Raw genomic sequence first — 20,367 nt, 5'->3', positions numbered from 1 at the left:
TCATCAGAAAAATACAAATTAAAACTGCAGTGAGTATCATCTCACCCCAGTTAAAATGGCTTTTATCAAAAAGACAGGCAATAATGAATGCTGGCAAGAATGTGGACAAAGGGGAACTACAGTTGGAAATGTAAATTAGTCCACTGTTGTTGGAAATGTAAATTAGTGCAACCACTATGAAGAACAGAATGGAGGTGCTTCAAAAAACTAAAAATAGAACTATCATATGACCCAGCAATCCCACTGCTGGGTATTTATCTGAAGGCTGGGAATTTCAGTGTACCAAAAAGATATCTGCACTCCCATGTTTACTGCAGCACTATTTACAGTAGCCAAGATATAGAATGAACCTAAGTGTCTATCAACGGATGACTGGATAAAGAAATTGTGGTATATATACACGATGGAATATTATATAGCCACAAAAGGAATGAAATCCTGCCATTTGCAATAACATGGATAGAACTAGAGAACATTATGTTAAGTGAAATAACCAAGCACAGAAAGATACATCTCACATGTGTGAGAGCTAAATATTAAAAACAATTGATCTCATGGAGACAGAGGACAGTTACCAGAGGCTGGGAAGGGTAGTGGGGAGCAGGGCACAGAGTGGGGATGGTTAATGTGTGTTAAAATGTAGTTAGATAGAATGAACAATATTTGGTAGCACAACAAAGTGACTGTAACCAATAATAAGTTAGAGTATACTTTAAAATAACTAAAAGAGTGGTATTAGAATGTTCTTAACACAAAGAAATGTTAAATGCTTGAGGTGATGGATACCCTGATTACCCTAATTTGATAATTCACGTCGTATGCCTGTATCAAAACAACACATGTACACTATAACGATACACAATTATTATATACCTATAATTAAAAATTAAAAATAAAAAAAAAAACACCAACAGATTTGATTTCACTATAAAGCTGGTCAATATTCAGTTCTAAATGTAGTTGGGCCTCTCCTCCTCCCCTGTAAGCTCTGTGTTAGGCGGAGTTCCTAGTTACAGACAACAGAACTGGTCAGTTCTGCCAGAAAAGAGAATAATATAGCAGGACACTGGGCAGATGAAAAGGCTCTCTGGGAGGGCTGCAGATTTACAGGCCAGCCAGCCAGGAACAATGCCTGAAACACACCTAGGGCTGGACAGAACAAAGCCCTGTCTCCCCCTAGTAGCCTGCAAGGAGCCCAGCCTGCCTCCCGCAGAGCCTACCCTCCTCCTGCTCCCTCACACGCGGCCCTATTCGCTCTCCCAGACACTCCCAGCTTGGCCTATGAACTCGCTGTTCCTCTGCCTGGAACCTAGACTTCCACAGTGCCGGCTCCCAGGCTTCACCAGTTCCTGCTGGAGCGCCCTCCTTAGACAGCCTTCCTGCGCCGCCCGGGTCCTCCCTCTCTCCCTGCTCTCCTCTGCCCTCCTCCACTGCTCCCTGACATTGTGTCATACGTCAGCTGTCTCCCTCACTAGGAGGTAAGCTCCACGAGGGCAGGGACTTCGGTTGTTTGGTTCCTTGCTGTAAGGTCAGAACCCAGAGCAAGACCTGGTATGTTCTAGGTGCTTAACTATTTCCTGAATATTCTATGAGGGAATGACAAAAGAATGAATGGAAAACTTCAGTACAAATAAAATCCTCAAGTTCTCCTGCCTGCTCTGGAGGATCAGGGCAGTGACAGGAGTCAACTTGTGCTGTGGCTGCAGCTGTGCTGTCACCTTGCCTGGCTCTCCATCAGCCTTGCAGCTCCCACTTTGGAGGAAAGTCTTGCCCAGGGACCTGCAGCTCCAAAACTCCTTTGACAGTCTCAGCAGCTCTTGGCCATCGTCTGGGCTCTTGCTGTGCAGACCACGGAGGGCCTCGCCAGGTTCCTGCCCCTGCTTTCCTGGAGCCTCAGAAAGACTGGCAAGTGACTTACCCAAAGTCCCCTTTCACCCATAACCAATTAAGCCCAGAGAGTGATGCTGACAAGCAAACACAGCGTGTGTAGACTCACAGGGTCACACAAGGTCAGGGCTGGGTGGAGCCTTTGTCACAGGCAGGCCGACCTGTGTCTGCAGATAAGGCAGGCCAGCGCAGGGGCAAACGTGTGCGTAGACTCTGGAGTCTGGCAGACACAACCGCCACCAGCTGTGTGACCTTGGAGAATTACTGGACATTATTTGAAAAGCACTGCTTTTCTCAGGTGTAAAATGGAAATAAAAGTTCCTATTTAAAACAGTAAACTGTCCCCCTTTCAAAAGTCTTTACAGTGGTCCCTTGGCACCGCAAGGAATGAGTTTCAGGACCACCCACAGACGCCAGGCTCCACGACGCCCAAGTCCCTGACATCAAATGGTGTAGCGCAGTCAGCCCTCCACGCCCGCGCGTCCACACGCAGAACCCGCAGGGACGGAGGGCCCGCTGTACCTCCTATTCTTGATGGTATCAAAGTCAAACTCCTTAACTCGATAGTCAAACTCCTACCACCCCCAAAATCTGGTCAACAAACCTACCCAGTACAGTCCCTCCAGACTCCCCCAAGTACCCTTCCACGCGGGCCCAGATGCTCCCTGCTCCTTCCCACACCTGCGTCCCTGGAACCTTCTTTTCTCGCATCTGAAGTTACTATGACCCAGCAGCACAGCTCTGTCAGTTCTAGCAGGTCTCACAAAGTCTTCCCTGACTTAGGCTTTTCTGGGCACTCACAACTGGGCACTCGACGGTGTGTAAGTGTTTGGCGTTACCAACAAGCAGGAACAAAGTTTCGACTCCCCATCTGGGACATAACATCCTTGGGGCAACTGTACCTTCTCTTACAATGTCTCCCCCACCAGGCATTAAAAAATGCACACAAATTCCTGGTGACTGACTCACTGGAAATTATAAGTTAGAATTTGGTAAAAATGCCCCCAGTGCTCCATTTCCCGAAGAAAGGAGAAGGATACAGAAATTAAATCAGAGATGAACTTAAGTCACTCCCATCTCTGCATTCTTGGTCTGTGTGGGGAAGGAAAATTCACCTCTGTCTCCATCCTAGGCTTGACAAGTACAGGAACCCACTTAAAACAATGTGTAGAAAAAAAAAAATCATACCAATTAGTCTCACTTAAAGATTTCAGGAAGGAAAACACAGTTAAACTGAAAACTGTTAACTGGTGTTTTTTTTAAAAAAAAAAAAACAGCCCGGAAATGTTTTTAGGACTGTGTCTACCGAAGTCCCTTAGGGGCTGATCCGTCCTTCAACACGCTCCTCATAGCATCCGCTTTCACTAAAACTCAGCAGCCCAACAGTAGAACTTTGTTAGTCAGAGGCACAGTGGAACTGGACACAGGTACACAGCTATGAATCACATCCCCCAGACAGCAAGCGATGGCCACAGCAAGCACGAGTGGCCAGCCCTGTGGCCACACAGGTGGGCCATGGGGAAGCTGATCCCACCGCAGATGGCAGCCTGCACCCCCAGCTTCTTCTTCTGCCTCCTTCCTCTCTCCGGTCCATGCCTCCACTTCCCTCTGCCCAAGTGCCAAATCCACCTGGAAAAAAGTCCCTGTACAACCCTCCACCCAAACCAATTCCACATTCTTTCAAGAGAGACCTCAGGACCAGTACTTTTATTTCTTGCTTATTTTTTTTTAAACAAGAGTATTAAAAGACAGAATTTAAAACACTCAACTGATATGGAGAAGAATTAGATCATAACACTTTTTGATTTTTGACCTCAATATTTTAGTTAATCCTTTGAAAGCAATTCCATTCTACATCTGTACAAGCAAAGAAATCATCCCTTTAAATTTCAAACAACCTAAACCTAGTTCTCTTCCTCCCCTAGATTTTTTTTAAATTTCAAAATATTAAGGGGGGACAAGTGTTTTTGTTACATGGATGAACTGTCTAATGCTCAAGTCAGGGTTTTTAGTGTGCCTGTCACCGGAATAGTGTTCATTGTAGTGGACAGGTAAGTTTTTATCCCTCATCTCCTTCCCACCCTCCCCTCTTCTTGGTTTCCAATGTCCTTAACATCTCTTAAGCTCCCCTTGTTTAGCTCCCACCTATGAGTGAGAACATGGAGTTGTTTTTCCATTCCTGAGATACTTCACTTAGGATAATGGTTTCTAGTCCCATCCAAGTTGCTGCAGATGACATTATTTCATTCCTTTTTATGGCTGAGTAGTACTCCATAGTATATATATATTCCACCTTTTCTTTATCCACTCATGATGTGTACTTAGGTTGATTAAACATCTTTGCAATTGTGAATTGGGCTGCAATAAATGTTTGAGTGCATGTGTCTTTTTAATAAAATGACTTCTTTTCCTTTGGGTAGATACTCAGTAGTGGGATTCCTTGATCTAATGATAGGTCTACTTTTAGTTCTTTAAGGAATCTCCATACTGTTTTCCATAGAGGTTGTACTAATTTGCAGTCCCACCAACAGTATATAAAGCATTCCTTTTTCATTGTATATATGCCAGCATCTGTTGGGGTTTTTTGTACTATTTATTTATTTACTTATTTATTTATTTATTTATTGAGACAGAGTCTTGCTTTGTTGCCCGGGCTAGAGTGCCATCATGGTATCACCCTACCTCACAGCAACCTCAAACTCCTCAAGCAATCCTCCTGCCTCAGCCTCCTGAGTAGCTGAGGCTGCAGGTGTGCGCCACCACGCCTGGCTAATTTTTTCTATTTTTAGTTGCCCAGCTAATTTCTTTCTATTTTTAGTAGAAATGGGCTGTTGCTCTTACTGAGGGTGGTCTCAAACTCCTGACCTCAAGCAATCCTCCTGCCTTGGGCTCCCAGAGTGCTAGGATTACAGGTGTGAGCCACTTCACCTGGCCTTGACTTTTTAATAATGGCCTTTCTGACAGGGGTAAGGTGGTATCTCACTGTGGTTTTAATTTGCATTTCCCTGGAAGATGATTAGTGGTGTTGAGCATTTTTTCATATGTTTGTTGGCCATTTGTTGTCTATCTTCTTTTGAAAAAACTTTGTTGTTCATGTCTTTTGTCCACTTTTTGATGGGGTTGTTTGTTTTTATCTTGCTGATTTGTTTTAGTTCTTTATAGGTTCTGGAGATTAGTCTTTTGTTGGATGTACAGTTTGTAAGTATTTTCTCCCATTCTGTAGGTTATCTGTTTACTCTGTTGATTATCTCCTGTGCTGTGTAGAAGTTTCTAATTTAATTAAGTCCTATTTACTTATTTTTATTGTTGCTATTTGCCTTTGCGGCCCTCCCCTAGATGTTTAAAAACAGTACTTGCCTACAAGGCAGAGTCACAAAACACGATCACAGTACACACAAACTCCTGCACCCAACAATGTTCACAGCAGCATTATTCACAGTAGCCAACACCTGGAAACAACCCAAATGTCTGTCAAATGGTGAATGAACAGACAAGATGTGGTATGTCCACACAATGGAATACTGTCTGACAAAAAAAAAGGAATGAAGTACTGACACATGATACAATATAGATGCACCTTGAAAACATTATGCCAAGTAAAAGAAGCTAGTCACCGAAGTCCACATGTCATGTGACTCTATTTATATGATATCCACAATAGGCAAATATATAGAGACAGAAAGTAGGCTGGTAGTTGCCAGGGCCTGGGAGAGATGGGGAATGGGGGAATGATAACCTATGGGTGCAGAGATTCTTTTTGGGATGATGAAAATGTTCTAAAATTGGTTCTGGTGAATATACTAAAAACCGCTCAACAGTACATTTTAAATGGGTATATCTCAATAAAGCTGTTATAAAAAGGAAATATGAAAAAGGGAAAAAATACCACACAATCACAAGTTAGTGGCTACAGGGACAGTTGTTGAAGTCTACCAGTTTGAAATGCCCATAGTTAATGTGTCCTTGAGGCTATTTGTCCTGAGTGACCAGAAAAGAAATGCCCCAAAGCAGTCTTCGGGAAGATGCTTCTAGTACAAAAGACAGCTTTGCTTTCAATGACCACAATTTAACTATTTAAAATGTTCAGACTCTCTCACTTAAAATATGAGAGACCTGATTATAAAATACTTGACTCTGGTAACAGTTTAGACTTAGGTTGAGGAACTTTCTCTTTTGCATCAGTTATCAGAACTAGGCTAAGACTCTGTCATGTTCAGAGAGCTTATTATTCATCGGTGTGTTTCTTCAAACATGTCACTGAACCTCTTGGGTGTGGAGGAAGACTTCTAAAGTTTTTAAATCAAATTTTTCCAGTTTATGGAAGTCACATGTCCTTCAAATGAATAATAAAACAATTTTGCATTAACTGGTAAAATTTTAATGATGCACATAAGGCAACTATTAACAGTAATAAGGGCAAATTTTACCAGTATGTGCCAACAGTTCAGGTTAAATGAAATAGATAAGAAAAACAGTATTACGTAAAATTAGGATAGTAAATTTAAATACGGAAGTTGTTTGGGGATAATAATTTTGTTTCTCATTAATTTCACTTTATTCCTTTTCCAGGTCACTACAAGACAAATGTGATTCATCTTGTACCTAGAAGTGACTGGCCTCACTTTCCGGTAAGAGGCAAGAGAGACAGAGACCTTGGCGGACCCCCCTGGTTTGCTCTGTAAGCCTTAGCTTCTGTATAAGTCAATCTCTGGGGCTTGATTTCTGTATTTGTAACAAAGGAGTAATATCACCTATTTCTCCAGGGTTTTGTGAGGACTGAAGGAGATGTAAGCTCTGTAGCTCAGGGTCTGGTACGTAGCAGGGACTCACAGGTTGGGGTGAAGGATAAGCGATCATCAAGTTCCCTTCAAAGAATACTTGGGACACTAAGGGAAGATGTCACAGAATCCTTGTCAGGCAGGGCCCTGAAGGGGCTGCAGCTAAGGGAGAGATATCACCAAACCTAGCCGGTGCTGAAACTCACTAGAAGGCCAAGAAGTGGTACAGCAGCCCTTGGCATAAAGGGCAGAAGGTCCCCTTATTCCCAAATACGAAAAATTATTTTCTACTGAGCACAAAGCTAAGAAATGGGGTTCAAACAGAACACAATCTCCACTCAGCTGCTCAGACTGCAGCACAACTAAGATCTCAGGGTAAATAAGACAGCTGTGAAATAGGTGTGGGAGGAGAGGAGGAGCAGAGGACGAAGGCCACCAAGGGGCTGCCAGGTCTGGGGGGATCTGCAGGGCCAGTGACAGCTCCCTGGCAGTAGGTGAACAGTCTGCCTTGTGAACAACTGGAGGGAGGACAACAGGGACGGTGCAAAGAACACGTCACCCTGGTGGCTTACCACACACTTGCTGAACTGTTTTGGGTGGGTACCTCCTCCCTGGATGGCAAAGGGGACAGGCCCCAGTGCAGACAGGAAGGAAGCCACACGTACAATGCAGAGGACGCACTTGTCCCTCATTCCCTCTGAGACATTCTAGGAATAATTCTGGTTACACTGCTATTGTTTTTTGTTTTCGTAAACAAACTGAAAATCAAGAAACTACATCAAAATTGAACACATGTGATTTGCATCAATTCCTCTACCGAAAAACAAATAAGAGGAAAAACAAATACTGCAGAACAGATAAGAGGAAAACTCCGGTGGAGCTGGGCACTCACCCGCAGCGGGGGTGGCGGCCGGGTCTCCATTTTCTCGGTTCTCTGGGGTCCAGCCTCAGGCCCGCCCGCGGCTCAGGGAGGTCCAGGGTGTGCTGCCATCTGCAGGCAAGACAAGGACCAGCATAAGCAACAGCCCAGTCACCTACCGAAGTCCCCTCCAATCCTCACGCAGCTGGAAGACCCGGGTCAAGTCCTGGTGTCAGAGCCAGGAACATGCACAGGTGCCAGGGCCCGCGGCGCCCTCAGCAGTCTGTGCTGGGGACCGTCACACACAGCAGTCAGCGAGGTCTCCACGACATCAAGGGTTCAAGTACTTCTGAACAGCAACAGCAGCAAACTGTCACACAGGGCTGCTGCTGCCAGGCACTGCTCTCAGGGACTTACGTCTGTTTACTCATTTAATTCTCACAACAATTTTAGAAAGTCTCTGCCAATTTGCCTGATTATCGAATTAGGTTGAATGATTAAAATGAAGAACGTGATACTATCTCATTTCAAAGCGGGGTTAAACATAAAAACCATGAGAGATGCTCAGCATCCTGCAGACATTCATCCCCCAAATAGTTATCGAGTGTCTGTTGTGGACCAGACGCTGCTCTGGGGACCGGGAAGAAAGCAGCGAACACAAAAGACAAAGTCCCTGCTCTCGAGAAGCCTCCCTTCTAGTGGAGGGGAAAGGTGATAAATGCTGTGCCAAAGAAAAAGCAGGGATAGAGTGCGATGACAAAGCTGTTAATATTCATTCATTTCCAAGAACTTACTAACCATGTCATTTCTTGTCCACAACTGCCTGCCAGGCCCTGTGCCAGGAATGCAATCGTGGGCAAGAAACAGACATGTTCCTGCCTGTAGAGAGCACTTATTCACAGAAGAGGAACATTTATGATTAGTCAAATAATCACCTAAATAAATGCAAACATGTTAAACTGTGATAGCAGAATAGCACACAGACCTGATGAGAACATCTCAGGGAGGCCTGGCCTCGTCTGGGGTCGGGGCAAGGCCGGGGGTGAGCGTGGGGGGAGCAGGCGGCCTGGTGCAAAGCATGCCACGCACACGGGCTGGACCGCCGACAGATGGCAGGGAGAGCAGAACTCGTGTGGGCAGCCCTGTGTCACACCCCCAGCCACAAGAGGAATTTGAGCCTTACCCTCTGAGAACTGGAGCACCACATAAGGGTCTTAGGCGGAGCACTAATCTGGTTGGGTGTGTGTTTTTAAAAGATTATGCTATGCTCCAAACCTTTCTTGCTTTGAAAAAAAAAAAAAATTATGCTATGCAGTTGGCTAACGGCCCCATCAAGGATGTGGACATCTGAATCCCTGGAGGCTGTATGTATGTTCCCTTGTGTGACAAAAGGGACACTGCAGATGTGATAAAGTTAAGGGTCTTGAGACGGGGAGATTATCAAGGGGGGCCCAACACCTGTGATCACAGGTGTTCTTGTAAGAGGAAGGCGCAGGTGATCTGACCACACAAGAGGAGTGTCAGAGTGATGCAGCATGAGAAAGACTTGTCTTCGAAGATGGAGGAAGAGGACACGAGCCAAGGAATGCAGGTGGCCTCTTGAAGCTGGAAAAGGCAACAAAATGATTCCCCTCTAGAGCCTCCAGAGGGAATGCAGCCCTGCCAAAAACTTGATTTGGGAACTTTGACCTACAGAACTGTAAAATAATAATAACTTTATATTGTTTTAAGCCACTAATCTTGTGGTAATTTGTTATATATCATCAGTAGGAGACTAGTATATGCTGGCTTCTGTGAAAAATAGATTGGAAGTAAGGGAGGCAGGGACCAGCTGGAGGTGACTGCTACTGCCTAGGCAAGAGCTACAAGAGCTTGTACAACAGTGGTCGACATGGGGACGGACAGGAATGGTGGAGCTGAAGGAGCCCAGGAGGGGAAGAGTCCCAGTCAAAGGTCTTGCTGCAATCTGGTGGGTGTTACTGGAATGCCACAGCAGGGCTCTTTCAGGCTCAGGCTTTGGCTGGCTCACCCTGGCTAGTGCCCAGCACTCTCTATAGAAGGGGGAAGAGCTCATACCAGGGCTACAAGGCCGCTCCCAGCCAGACACAGCACTTACTCACTTAACTGCTGTTAATCAGAACCTGCCAACTTCATTCCCACAGGAGAGTTCAGGAGTCTTCAGGAACAAGCTCTAAGAAGTGACACCCAGGCCATTTTTACTAGACAAAAGGTAGCAATTATTTCTGCCAATAGGCCTTGTAGTGAACTCATTTTTTTTTTTTTTTTGAGACACAGTCTCGCTCTGTAGCCCAGACTAGAGTGCCGTGGCATCAGCCTAGCTCACAGCAACCTCAAACTCCTGGGCTCAAGCAATCCTCCGGCCTCAGCCTCCCAAGTAGCTGGACTACAGACTACAGCCACCACGCCCCACTAATTTTTTGTTTCTATTTTTAGTTGACTAATTTTTTTTTTTTTCTATTTTTAGTAGAGACAGGGTTTCGTTCTTGCTCAGGCTGGTCTCAAACTGAGCTCAAGCAATCCTCCCGCCTTGGCCTCCCAGAGTGGTAGGATTACAGGCGTGAGCCACTGTGTCTGGCCTGAACTCATTTCTTTTCTTTTTTCCTGAACAGAGCTTTTGTAATCCTGGAAAGAAGGCTTCCAAATTTAAATATACACGTCTCCAACCCAGGTGAAGGAGAACCAAAATTAAATTCAACATCTAAAAACTTCACGGTCAGCAGAATAATGCAGAAATTAAAGAATAAACAAGAAACTAGGAGACCATCTCTTAGCATCTACCCCATTCCTATTGAATGATCCAGACCTACTTAAAAAGTGGGATCCTAATTTGGTCCTGCCTAATGGGGCTGTTGAAAAGAAAAGCAATAAAAATGATTTAAGAGACTTTTAGAAAAATTATCTCTATTCTACTCCAAAGGTATAAATATACACCCAACAAGACCAAGTACCTTGGATTGTACTGAGAGATGACACGTAAGTCTTCAAAGTGCTGTTCCCCTGTGGCTTTGCGGCAGGCCACAGGGACCTAACTGCATTCTAAGAGCATGAAAGGACCAGAAATGCCTGTAGATGGCAAAATATCAGGCAGTCCTGTTAGGGTAGGTTCAAGTTAATTAAAACATAGGTATATATTTTTTTCTGGTAACAAAAGTTGACATATGTCTGTTATTGGAAAACACAAAAATCTCCTGTAGTCCCAACCATGAAGAAATATTTTCTTCCAGTCTTTTTTCCCAATTATTTTGATATTAAGATATATACATATATATATGTACACACACACATCTCAAACACACTTTATTTGTAACAAAATTGGGATACTGTATACACTTTTCTTTTGCAACCAGTTTTGTTTTATCTAACAATATATAACTTTTTCATGTCATTAAATACACTTTTTAATATGTGGCAGTATTTCATCATATGAAGGTATCAAAATCACTTACCCAATCCCTAATTGCTCGACAGCTGAATGGTTTCTAGCTTTACGATAACATAAATGACATTGGGAGGAACATCTCCATGTATAAGAACATCTCCAGATTCATATCTGTCTGTGGCTCTAATTATTTCCTTAGGGTCATATTTCCTACATCCATGCATTGCCATTACTATTTTGCCATAATTAAATACCATCAGAACTGTACTTAACATTTCTCTTTAAATTAACTCATTTCTACCCTCAAATAAATATATTTTAGAAGCAAACCTTATTTACTACTGTAAGTGGAAAAGCAGCACCATATGTCATAAATGAGGGCAGTCCTAAAAATAAATATGATTTATGGGAATCAAAACACCATGGTTAAAATACACTTAAGATAATGCTACCCCTTTGCTCATTTTGCTCATTCTTTTATATCAAATGGGAGATTAGGGAGGCTTAGAGAGACGTATTAGCACTAAGCTGAGGTTTTTCTCCTTGCCTTGATCAGAATATCTAAACGGAATTGAGGAGGGAAATAACTTTGTCACCATGTGAGTCACTGTTAGACGATGTGGCAAATGTGTCCCCACCTAGAATTACCCTGCACCACCTGAAATAACTTTGCATGGGATACACACCTTAGGATATATTCCTGGAAGTAGAATTCAGGTTAAAGGTATGGACACTTTAAAAAAGCGTTTGATAAACACAGTCCAAACACTATCTAAGTTAGATTTACCAGAGTGCCTATTTTACATCACCCTCATAAATACTAAGTATTATAAACAAATATATTAAAATCGTTAAAACTTTTAATATTTTTAGTGTAAAATATTCAGCAGCTGAATTTTCAAAGGCTATTTTCATACTCCTCTAGCTAGTGCCTAACCCTAGGGCAGGGCTATCATACAAACCTTCAGTTAGTGGTAAGTTTACACAAACTCACATTGCACTTGGTTTAACCAAGTTAAAGTAAACTTAGTCAAACATGAGGAAGTGACTTTACCATTACAAATATTTCAGAATGTCTTTGTGCCAGCAAAGGTCAAAAGAGGATCAGAATAGCATGGATTCCAAAGTATACTTTTGATAAACAAGAGACCCAGAGAAACATTACTCACAAAATACAATTCAGGCCCGGCGCGGTGGCTCATGCCTGTAATCCTAGCACTCTGGGAGGCTGAGGCGGGTGGATTGCTTGAGCTCAGTTCGAGACCAGCCTGAGCAAGAACGAAACCCCGTCTCTACTAAAAATAGAAACAAATTATCTGGACAACTAAAAATATATAGAAAACAAAATTAGCCGGGCATAGTGGCACATGTCTGTAGTCCTAGCTACTCAGGAGGCTGAGGCAGAAGGATCGCTTGAGCCCAGGAGTTTGAGGTTGCTGTGAGCTAGGCTGATGCCACGGCACTCTAGCCTGGGCAGCAAAGTGAGACTCTGTCTCAAAATAAAATAAAATAAAATAAAAAAGTACAATTCACTATAAATTTTTGACAAGTCAATGAACACTCTAAAGGAAACATACATTTACTCTTTCCTATCTTGGTGCAATTACACAAATAGGTTATAGATTAATGCAATTGTTAAGATTTCTAAAATTGAAAAAATGTATTTTGAAACATGAAGAATTAATAACAATTGGAAGCTTCCAGATTATTTAAATAACTCCTGGGCAGATACCTATGTGTGTGTATGTGCCTGCGGGGGAAAGGTGGGAAGAAAAGAAATAAAAACATGCTCAAAAGTATCTTATGTTTGGAAGGAGGTTATAGATTCTGATTAATTTTTGCCACTGACAGGAAAATATAAGTTTATCTATGCTTAAGAAGTAAATGATGGCCTCTTGTAAGATACAGAACTTCCAATTCACTAAATAAAAAGAAGGAAGGAAGACGCGGAAAAAAGAGAACTTGATGAATCCAGAAAGTCACAAGAAAAAAAAAAAAGAATTCATGATAAATATCTGGCAAAACAGGATAAGACCACATTTATCAGTGACCAAAATAAATTAAATCCCACTATTAAAAGACCAAGACTTTCAACCTAAATGTCCATGGATGGAAAATGGATAAATTATGGTACATATTCCATTTTAACAGATGTGTATGTGTGTGTGTGTGTGTACCACAAAAAGAGGCCCATGATGTACATAGTTTAGAAAGTCATAGAACAATGTTTGTATAAGCATAAGAAAGGGTCCAAAAAACCACACCAATGTGGTAACTGTGGTTGCCTACAGAGAATGGGTTTACAGGAGACAAAGTGGACTTTCCTGTCTCACTTTATGAACATCTACATTGTTTCAATCTATTATAAAAAGCATGTAACCAAAGAAACATGAAGAAATGAAAAAACAAATGTAAGGGCAGAATCAATGAGCTAGAGGATATAGAGGACAAAAAATAGAGGACAAAAAATATATGTGGTTAACAAAACCCAAAGTATTTATTTGAAAATAGACAAACCTCTAGAGAGATTGATCAAGAACTGACAGATTAAAAAAAAAACAACAAAAGACTACAGGAAAAAGAGGAAATGACAAAAACAACAGACTTTTAAAAACTTACAAAGTAATATAATATACATTTGAAAATATAGATGAAATGAATACATTTCTAAAAAATAAAAATTGCCAAAATTGGCACAAAATTGACTGAAATGTGAATATCTAGGTAAGAAATTGAAATGATTTTAAAACCTCTTCCCACAGTCTCAGGCCCAGATTTCACAAGTGCATTCTACTAACTTCCAAGGAGCAATCTCTCTTAAATGAGCTGCTTCAGAAAACAGAAAAAAAGAGAAAACACTGCCTGACTTAAGGTTAATTCTGAAATGTGGAATATGCACTGTATGCACAAATAAAGAAAAATACAGGCCAGTTTCACTTATAAACATGGATGCTAAGCTCCTAAATAAAATGTTACCTAATCAAATCCAAAAGTGTATTAGAACCATCTCATGATAAAGTAATTCACTACATTAATGGGTTGTGGCAGAGGCTGCTACTGCTCAGCCATCCCTGTCCCCCTCCTCCTGCTACACCTCCAGGCTGCGTCCCAGCCACCTGCCAACCAGGTGAGACCCATGAGACTCGTCCTCGCCAAGGGAATGTGAGCAGAAGTGAATCTAGTTTTCTGGCTCATGAAAACAGCAGGATTTTCTAAAAGCAATGAATACTCGACGTCACCCTCGGGTGGGACGCGGGGGGGGGGGGACCCAGGTTTTAAAAATTGGGACCTTGGATCACCTTTTGTCAAATTCAGAAGGCTTTTTCAAAGTTAAGCTCATTCAAGTTTTGTTTCAGTAATGGGCCTTATGCTCAGATCCACGTGACTGATTAGGCTGAATTCACTACCACTGAGGCAGCCGTGAAGAGGAAGGACGTTCTCGGTACTGGCAAACAAAACGGTTTTACTCGAATGTAAGCCGGGAGCCTGCAGACTTAGCCACTGTGTTCTCAGCGTGCACCCACCTGTCCCTGTCCTCACCACCTGCCCGCGGGTAACCTGCCTGCGTGTCTCCTCTCGCCAGGGGCCGGGGAACACCCTCGGGGCAGGGCTGTCTCCCCAGCCTGGGTGGAGCAACGAGCTGGGCACGCGTGACCAAGGCCAGGCCAGGCGCGCTCGGCGTTCTTGCTTCTGCCGGCGGACGCGGCGGACACCGTTTCCCGGTCGGGCAGGACGCGGGCTCCGGGCGCACCTGTCCCTGCCAGTCTCCGCCAGCCGCGGGCCGGCCCTGCAGGCGAGCGCCGACCTCCCTCGCGCGCGGCCGCGGCGGGGACCCTGCCCGGCTGCCGTCCTGCCGTCCTGCCCGCGCTGGGACGGGGAGCGGGCGCGGGGAGGCGGCCCGGGTGGCCCCGGTGCCCCGGTGCGCGGCCCGCGGAAGCTCAGGCCCCGCACGACGACGCGGTGGTGCCGAGGGGGCAGGCGGGGCTCGCGGGGTGACGCCGAGCTCGGGTCGGGTCCCCTGCTCGGCTCCTCACGCACATCGCCCCCCACAACCCAGGGAGGCGGTGTCCCCCGCAGAGGAGGCGCGTGCTGAGGTGGCTCGCCCGTGCCCCTCGTCCCCGGGCGGCCAGACCCCCGGCCCAGCCCGGCGGCTCCAAGCCGCGCAGCCCCGGCGCTCTCGGGCCTCCCGCCCCGCCCGCCTCCCACGGCCGCCGGCGTCCGGCCCGCCGGGTCGCAAGGAGGAGCCCGCGAGGCGTCCGCGGAGGGGACGCGCTTACCTCGGGGCCCGCGCTCCGGGCAGGTCGCCGCCACACCGAGCGCCCCCCGCCCGGGACGGCAGCTGCGCGGGTCCCGGTCCCGGCCGCTTTCGTTTTCCTCAACGGCATCGGCCGCAAAGCGAAAGCGAAAGCCCCGGGAGGCGGGACCCGGGCCGAGCGCGCGGCGAGCGGCGGGGGCCTCGGGGCTCGGGGCCGCTCGGGCCCGTCCGGCGACGCTCGGCCGGGGCCGGGTCCACGGGCGGCCGCGAGCGAGCCCGTCGCGCGCTCCGGCCTCGGCGGGCCCCGGGCGGGACCGCAGGCCGGCAGCCCCGCGGCAAGGGGAAAGGCGCCCGCGGGGGGCTCCGCGGCCGGTCGGGCCGGTTCTCCCAGCTGCCCTCGGCTGGCGGCGCTCGCCTGGGCGGCTGGGACGACCCTCTGAGGGTCCCTTTGGAGAGGACTTGACCCCGAGGTACCAGCCACTTCCTCCGGGGTCAGCGGAGAAATCAAAAGTCAATGGCATTGGTGAAAGCGGGGACCCTTCATCTGATACAACTGGACAGCAAGCCCAAGGTGTGGACTCCGTGGTCTAAGTGGCCCCCGTCACTAACCGAGGAGTTAGAGATTCAAGGGTTCGGGCCCGGCTGTCTCTGACTGACTGATCTGGGGCAAAATACTTAACTAGTTAGCCTTAGTCTCTTCCCTGCAGGATGAGGACAGTAATCGTACTTACAGAATTTGGGGAATTAAATGATAAAAGAAGAAAATATTTAGTATTTTCTGTCAGCCTCCAGGTGGGGTCCTTGAGGGCGGTGACCATACCGTTGTTTACCTGGATACTGGACAGACATGCTCTCTGTTAGCTGATAAACTTGGAGGTGTCTCCGTGGTAATAAGAGAGTTTTCAAAGTCTGCACTGTTACCTTGACCTCAGGGGGACTGAGGAGGCACCGCAGGCTTCGGTCGGCCCTGCAGGCCTGCCAGGGGACCCGGGTTTTGTCCGAGCAGAGCAAACTGCCACCCAGTGTGACAGGAATTCCTACACCTCCATCCAGCACCGCCACCGAAATCTGAAAATGCTTTTGCAGGCATTTCTACTCACTCGGTTTTGGAAGACACTGACAAAACTCCATACTCCACGGTTTGCGCGCGTGTGTTTGTTTGTTTTTTATAAAGCCGACATAGAATGGTTTTTTGAGCAAACGGAGCAGTCTGCTAACCGGAACAAAATCCCAAAATTAACTATTTCATCTGTCCAGAGTCACTTTGGTTTGCCTGTTAGTACTTTGGGCACATTCCCAGTGAGAGGGAGGCCCTGGTGTGTGACTGACACAGGGGCTTTCTGTGTGTCCCTGTGACATTTCCCTGGAGAGACGCAGGGATGTGGGGCAGGCCAATGGTGACCCTACGTTTGCCCCTTCAGAAGATAATGCTTTGGGTCTGTAGTATGAAGGGGAAAAAAAAAATCAAAGCTAAGCCTTGGAGCCTCTTCCTCGTTATGGGATAACAATTCTCCACCCACGAGAGCAAAGTAGAGCTAAGCATGCTCTGCATAAAACTGTGTTTGGGAAAATGAAGGTCAGGCAAAGAGAGGATGAGACAGCCAAATCCCGGTTGCCTGTTGTAGGTGTTACACATGTGAACAGAAAGGGCCAGGGGGCAAAGGCTGGCCTGAAACCTTTCATCTTGGTGATTTCCCAAGGTCTGGGTCTGGTCCTTGACCTTGTGGGACCAAAACTTTCATCTGGTTTTAAGTGTTCCAGAGTTGATTAGCAGTGTTGTATAAAACGAGAATGCCGATTTATTGATTGCATTCGCTATTTGCTAGACCCTATGTTAAGTGTGTTACATGCACTGCCTCACCTAATTCTCCCCACAGTCGCAGGGTGCATTGTAATCTATTTTTCACTTGGGGGGAAAAAGATGAAGGAAATCTCAACGTCCCACAGTTACTATACGTGTTAGTGGCAGGATTCAAATCAAGGCCAGGCGGCAAACATGTAGCTTAACCATTCCTGTTAGAAGCCAAACTGTCAGGAGCACTGGACTCCTGAGGCTACCCGATGAGGCATTCTCTTCTTGTAGTTGTGCAGTTCGGAGCCTAATAGTCAGAAAGTGGCTCGGTGAGCTTAAAATCAGAATCAAAAAAGTGAGTTATCTAAATTAAATGTTGGGCAACGTGGTATGTCTTTCCATAACGCAGGTCAAAATCTGCTGGGAGGACTGGCCACTCATCCCTGCTGGGCTGGCCACCGCTTCTCCCGGAAGGGGGCTTCCTGGATACCGTCTGTCTGTGTCATCGAGGTTCTCTTTATTTATTGTGCTTTCCCCTCTTCTCAGACGGACACATTTTTAGATGGAGCAAGACCTTACTGAGTAACGTTACAAGGCCTCCCTCTCACAGGGAATGTGCCCAAATTACAAACAGGCAAACCAAAGCGACTCTGGATGGATTAAATAGTTAATTTGGTTTTTTTGTTCCCGTTACCAGACTACTCTTATTTTTTTCTTCATGGAGGCATTTTGTATCTTTGCTCTAATAGCTTGATTTATAATTTTACTTCTAAAGGACAAATTTCTATCCCAACTCTTTGGAGGCAGTTCTATTTTCCTTACCACCCCTCCTGACCTTCTAATCCTGGAACAAAAGTTTGTGCAAGAGCAAGTTCCGCACACAAGCACTTTATCCAGGCCTGAAATGATAGTCAGTGAAGACACAAAAGAAGCAAAAGTCCAAGTCCAAAGCCAGTCCTTGAAGACTTCACTATGGAAAGGGGCAGTGGAGGTGGTGGGGTCGCAATGATCACGTGACACGGCTGAAGACCAATATAAATGGAAGGAAAGGACGGTGTAACCAGCTTCCAGATTAGACAGAATTCACTGGGTAGGAAAGAAAAATACCTGGTATGTGATTCAAATAAAAATGAAAAAAAAATCAAATAACCCTTTAAGATACTTCAACAAATATTCTGTGGCAACTACAAAATATAGCCACCCTGCTAATTAGTACTGGAAATTCAATAATGAGCAAAAACAAATGTGGTTTCTGCCCTCAGGAAACACACTTTAGTGAGGTAACCAGACAATCAAATAATCAGTCAAATACAGCATACCTGCATGCTACAAAGTGCATTCGATGCTGCGAGAGGGAATAACGGAGGTAGAACTCCCCTCACAGGCAATCTGTGTTGTGGGCCTTTCTGTCAGCCCGGCCGACACTTGCTGAGAACTACTCTGCAGTCCGAGGCTCTTCCTGCCTCATCCTTCCTGCTCCCCTTGCACAGGTGTCAGATCTGCATGACCCTCTGAATCTGTTTATTCCTGCTTCCTCTCCTGTTTAGCTTTCACAAGCATTTTCCCCCAATAAACTCTTACACATTTAATTTTATCTTGGTGTCTGTTCCAGGAGGACCAAAACTAGCCCAGCGATGCCCTTCATTGAGCTTGAGAACCTTGGAAGAGGCTCAAGTTCTGGCGGGTTCCAATTCTGCACATGCTGGGTGAGAGGTCAGATGGGCAAGGAAACTCCGAGTCTACTTTCCCACGGATAATACGCTTATGCTCTGGCACTAAGCTGTCACCCACATCCTCCAAGCTAGGGTGAGCTAGGGTCTGGTCTTGTTTTTAAAGTGCTTGTTCCACGGATAATCTCCAATCCTCAGTTTAGAACCCAATAGTAGAACTGTTTCCCTCTGGAAAAATACAACCTACCAATAGCAAAAAATATCCTTTAAATTCCTTGAGGAGGACTCAAAAGTCAAAAAATCAAAAGGGAACGAGCAATTGTTCCTGAACAATCAAAGGCAAATAATTTTGCTACGGGGGACCCTGATTTTCTAGGAAAAGAAAGTTGCCTTTCATGTGTGTTCTTTAAGGAAAGGACTTACCTGTTTGGCCGCAGAGGTGGAGGTCTCTGTCATTCTGTGGTAGGAAAGCAGCCAGCACTCCAGAAGGCTCTCTTGCTCTGGGTTCAGCCTCTGAGCAAGGTGCTTGAGAGAGCGGGGTGGCAAAGATGACCCTGTCACGGGGGTTCCGTCACTAGCAGCCCGAGTGAATCATCTGTGCGAGGAAGGTGCGCTACCGGCTCTTCCTACTGCAGCAGGCTTGAACACACATCACGACTCCCACGTGAGCACTGGAACACGGAGCTCAATCACAGGTCAACTGCAACGTTTCCTTCCCCGGCTGCCCACTCCAGACAGCCCACAGCCAGCTCCCTGGAGGCCGACAGTCCGTTTGCATGCCTCGTTACCAGGCTCTGAAGAAGCCCAGTTACCGATTAGTCTGTTTGGACTAAAAAGAGAAAGAAAAGAAGTAGGTGTGGGCTTCATGAAGGATGTTTTCCTGAGGGCTCTGTCCCTCACGAAGGCATGAATGAGTAGAAAGCATTTGTTAAAACATTTCTAAAAACTACCAAGTGTATGGTGAGTGTACTACCTAAGTGCCTTAGGGATAGAAGGCCTGTCTTTTCCCCTCAAAGGCAGTTACAATTTCCCTCGTGGAACCAGACAGAACAGGATAAGGACTAATTATCTGTAGGGAGGTCAGGAGGAGGAAGAGGAAGACCAGCAATATTATTATTGTCAACACAAATTGAGCACTGCTAAGCACTTTACATGCATCATCTAATTTAATCTTTACAGAAATCCAATGAGGTAAGGAATTTTACAGATGAGGAAACAGAGTCTCAGAAAAGTTAAGTGAAGTGACTTGCCCAGAGTTATAGAGCCAGTAAGTGCAGAAATCTCCTTCTGGACGACCACGTCATCTGTCTGCTCTGGCTCTGTGCACTCACCCAATAAGCTACAGTGCCTCCCAGGAAGAGGATGTGCTTGAGCTAAACCTTGAACACGGGTAGAACTGGGTAAGAGGGATGAAGGAGGACAATGTATGGATGGAGGCAGAAGTAGCAAGGAGAGATAGAAAGCTGAAAGTCTGTCATATTAGGAGTTGAAATGCATTAAAAATCGGTGAAGGTTTGGGAAGGGGATGGAGGAGTTTTAAAAAATACAGAAACGTACACAGAAGAAAACAATTTGACCTTATTCTCAGAGTTAACTACTGTTCCCATCTTGTGTAAGTATCTTTTAACTAAAAGTCACTTTGAAACAAGCTTATTTTAAGGAATACGGGGGGGGGGGTTGCAAAAAAAAAATAAGGAATACAAACACTGTAGAAAGTACAACAATG

The 20,367-nt window shown here is 45.5% G+C and overlaps 1 protein-coding gene across 6 annotated transcripts in view; it reads right to left on the bottom strand.

The window, feature by feature from the left end:
- The window catches only part of SLC22A5 (solute carrier family 22 member 5), an 88,540-nt gene that overhangs the window by 39,882 nt on the left and 28,291 nt on the right, over positions 1 to 20,367 (bottom strand). For 5 of the 6 annotated variants that reach the window (XR_006735047.1, XR_006735048.1, XR_006735051.1 and 2 more), the window contains exons 11-12: positions 19,065 to 19,470; positions 7,558 to 7,656 (exon numbers count right to left, since the gene is read on the bottom strand). The gene's annotated coding sequence lies outside the window, so the exon portion shown is untranslated. Of the gene's footprint in view, positions 1 to 7,557; positions 7,657 to 17,858; positions 18,058 to 19,064; positions 19,471 to 20,367 lie in introns of those variants that run through there. The other variant, XR_006735052.1, reaches the window with a different exon arrangement.

This window comes from Lemur catta, chromosome 5 (assembly GCF_020740605.2).
Source record: "Lemur catta isolate mLemCat1 chromosome 5, mLemCat1.pri, whole genome shotgun sequence".
In the NCBI taxonomy this organism is placed as follows: domain Eukaryota; kingdom Metazoa; phylum Chordata; class Mammalia; order Primates; family Lemuridae; genus Lemur; species Lemur catta.
The sequence above is the reverse complement of the archived record's forward strand: the minus strand, read 5'-3'. Positions and strand labels throughout refer to the sequence as shown.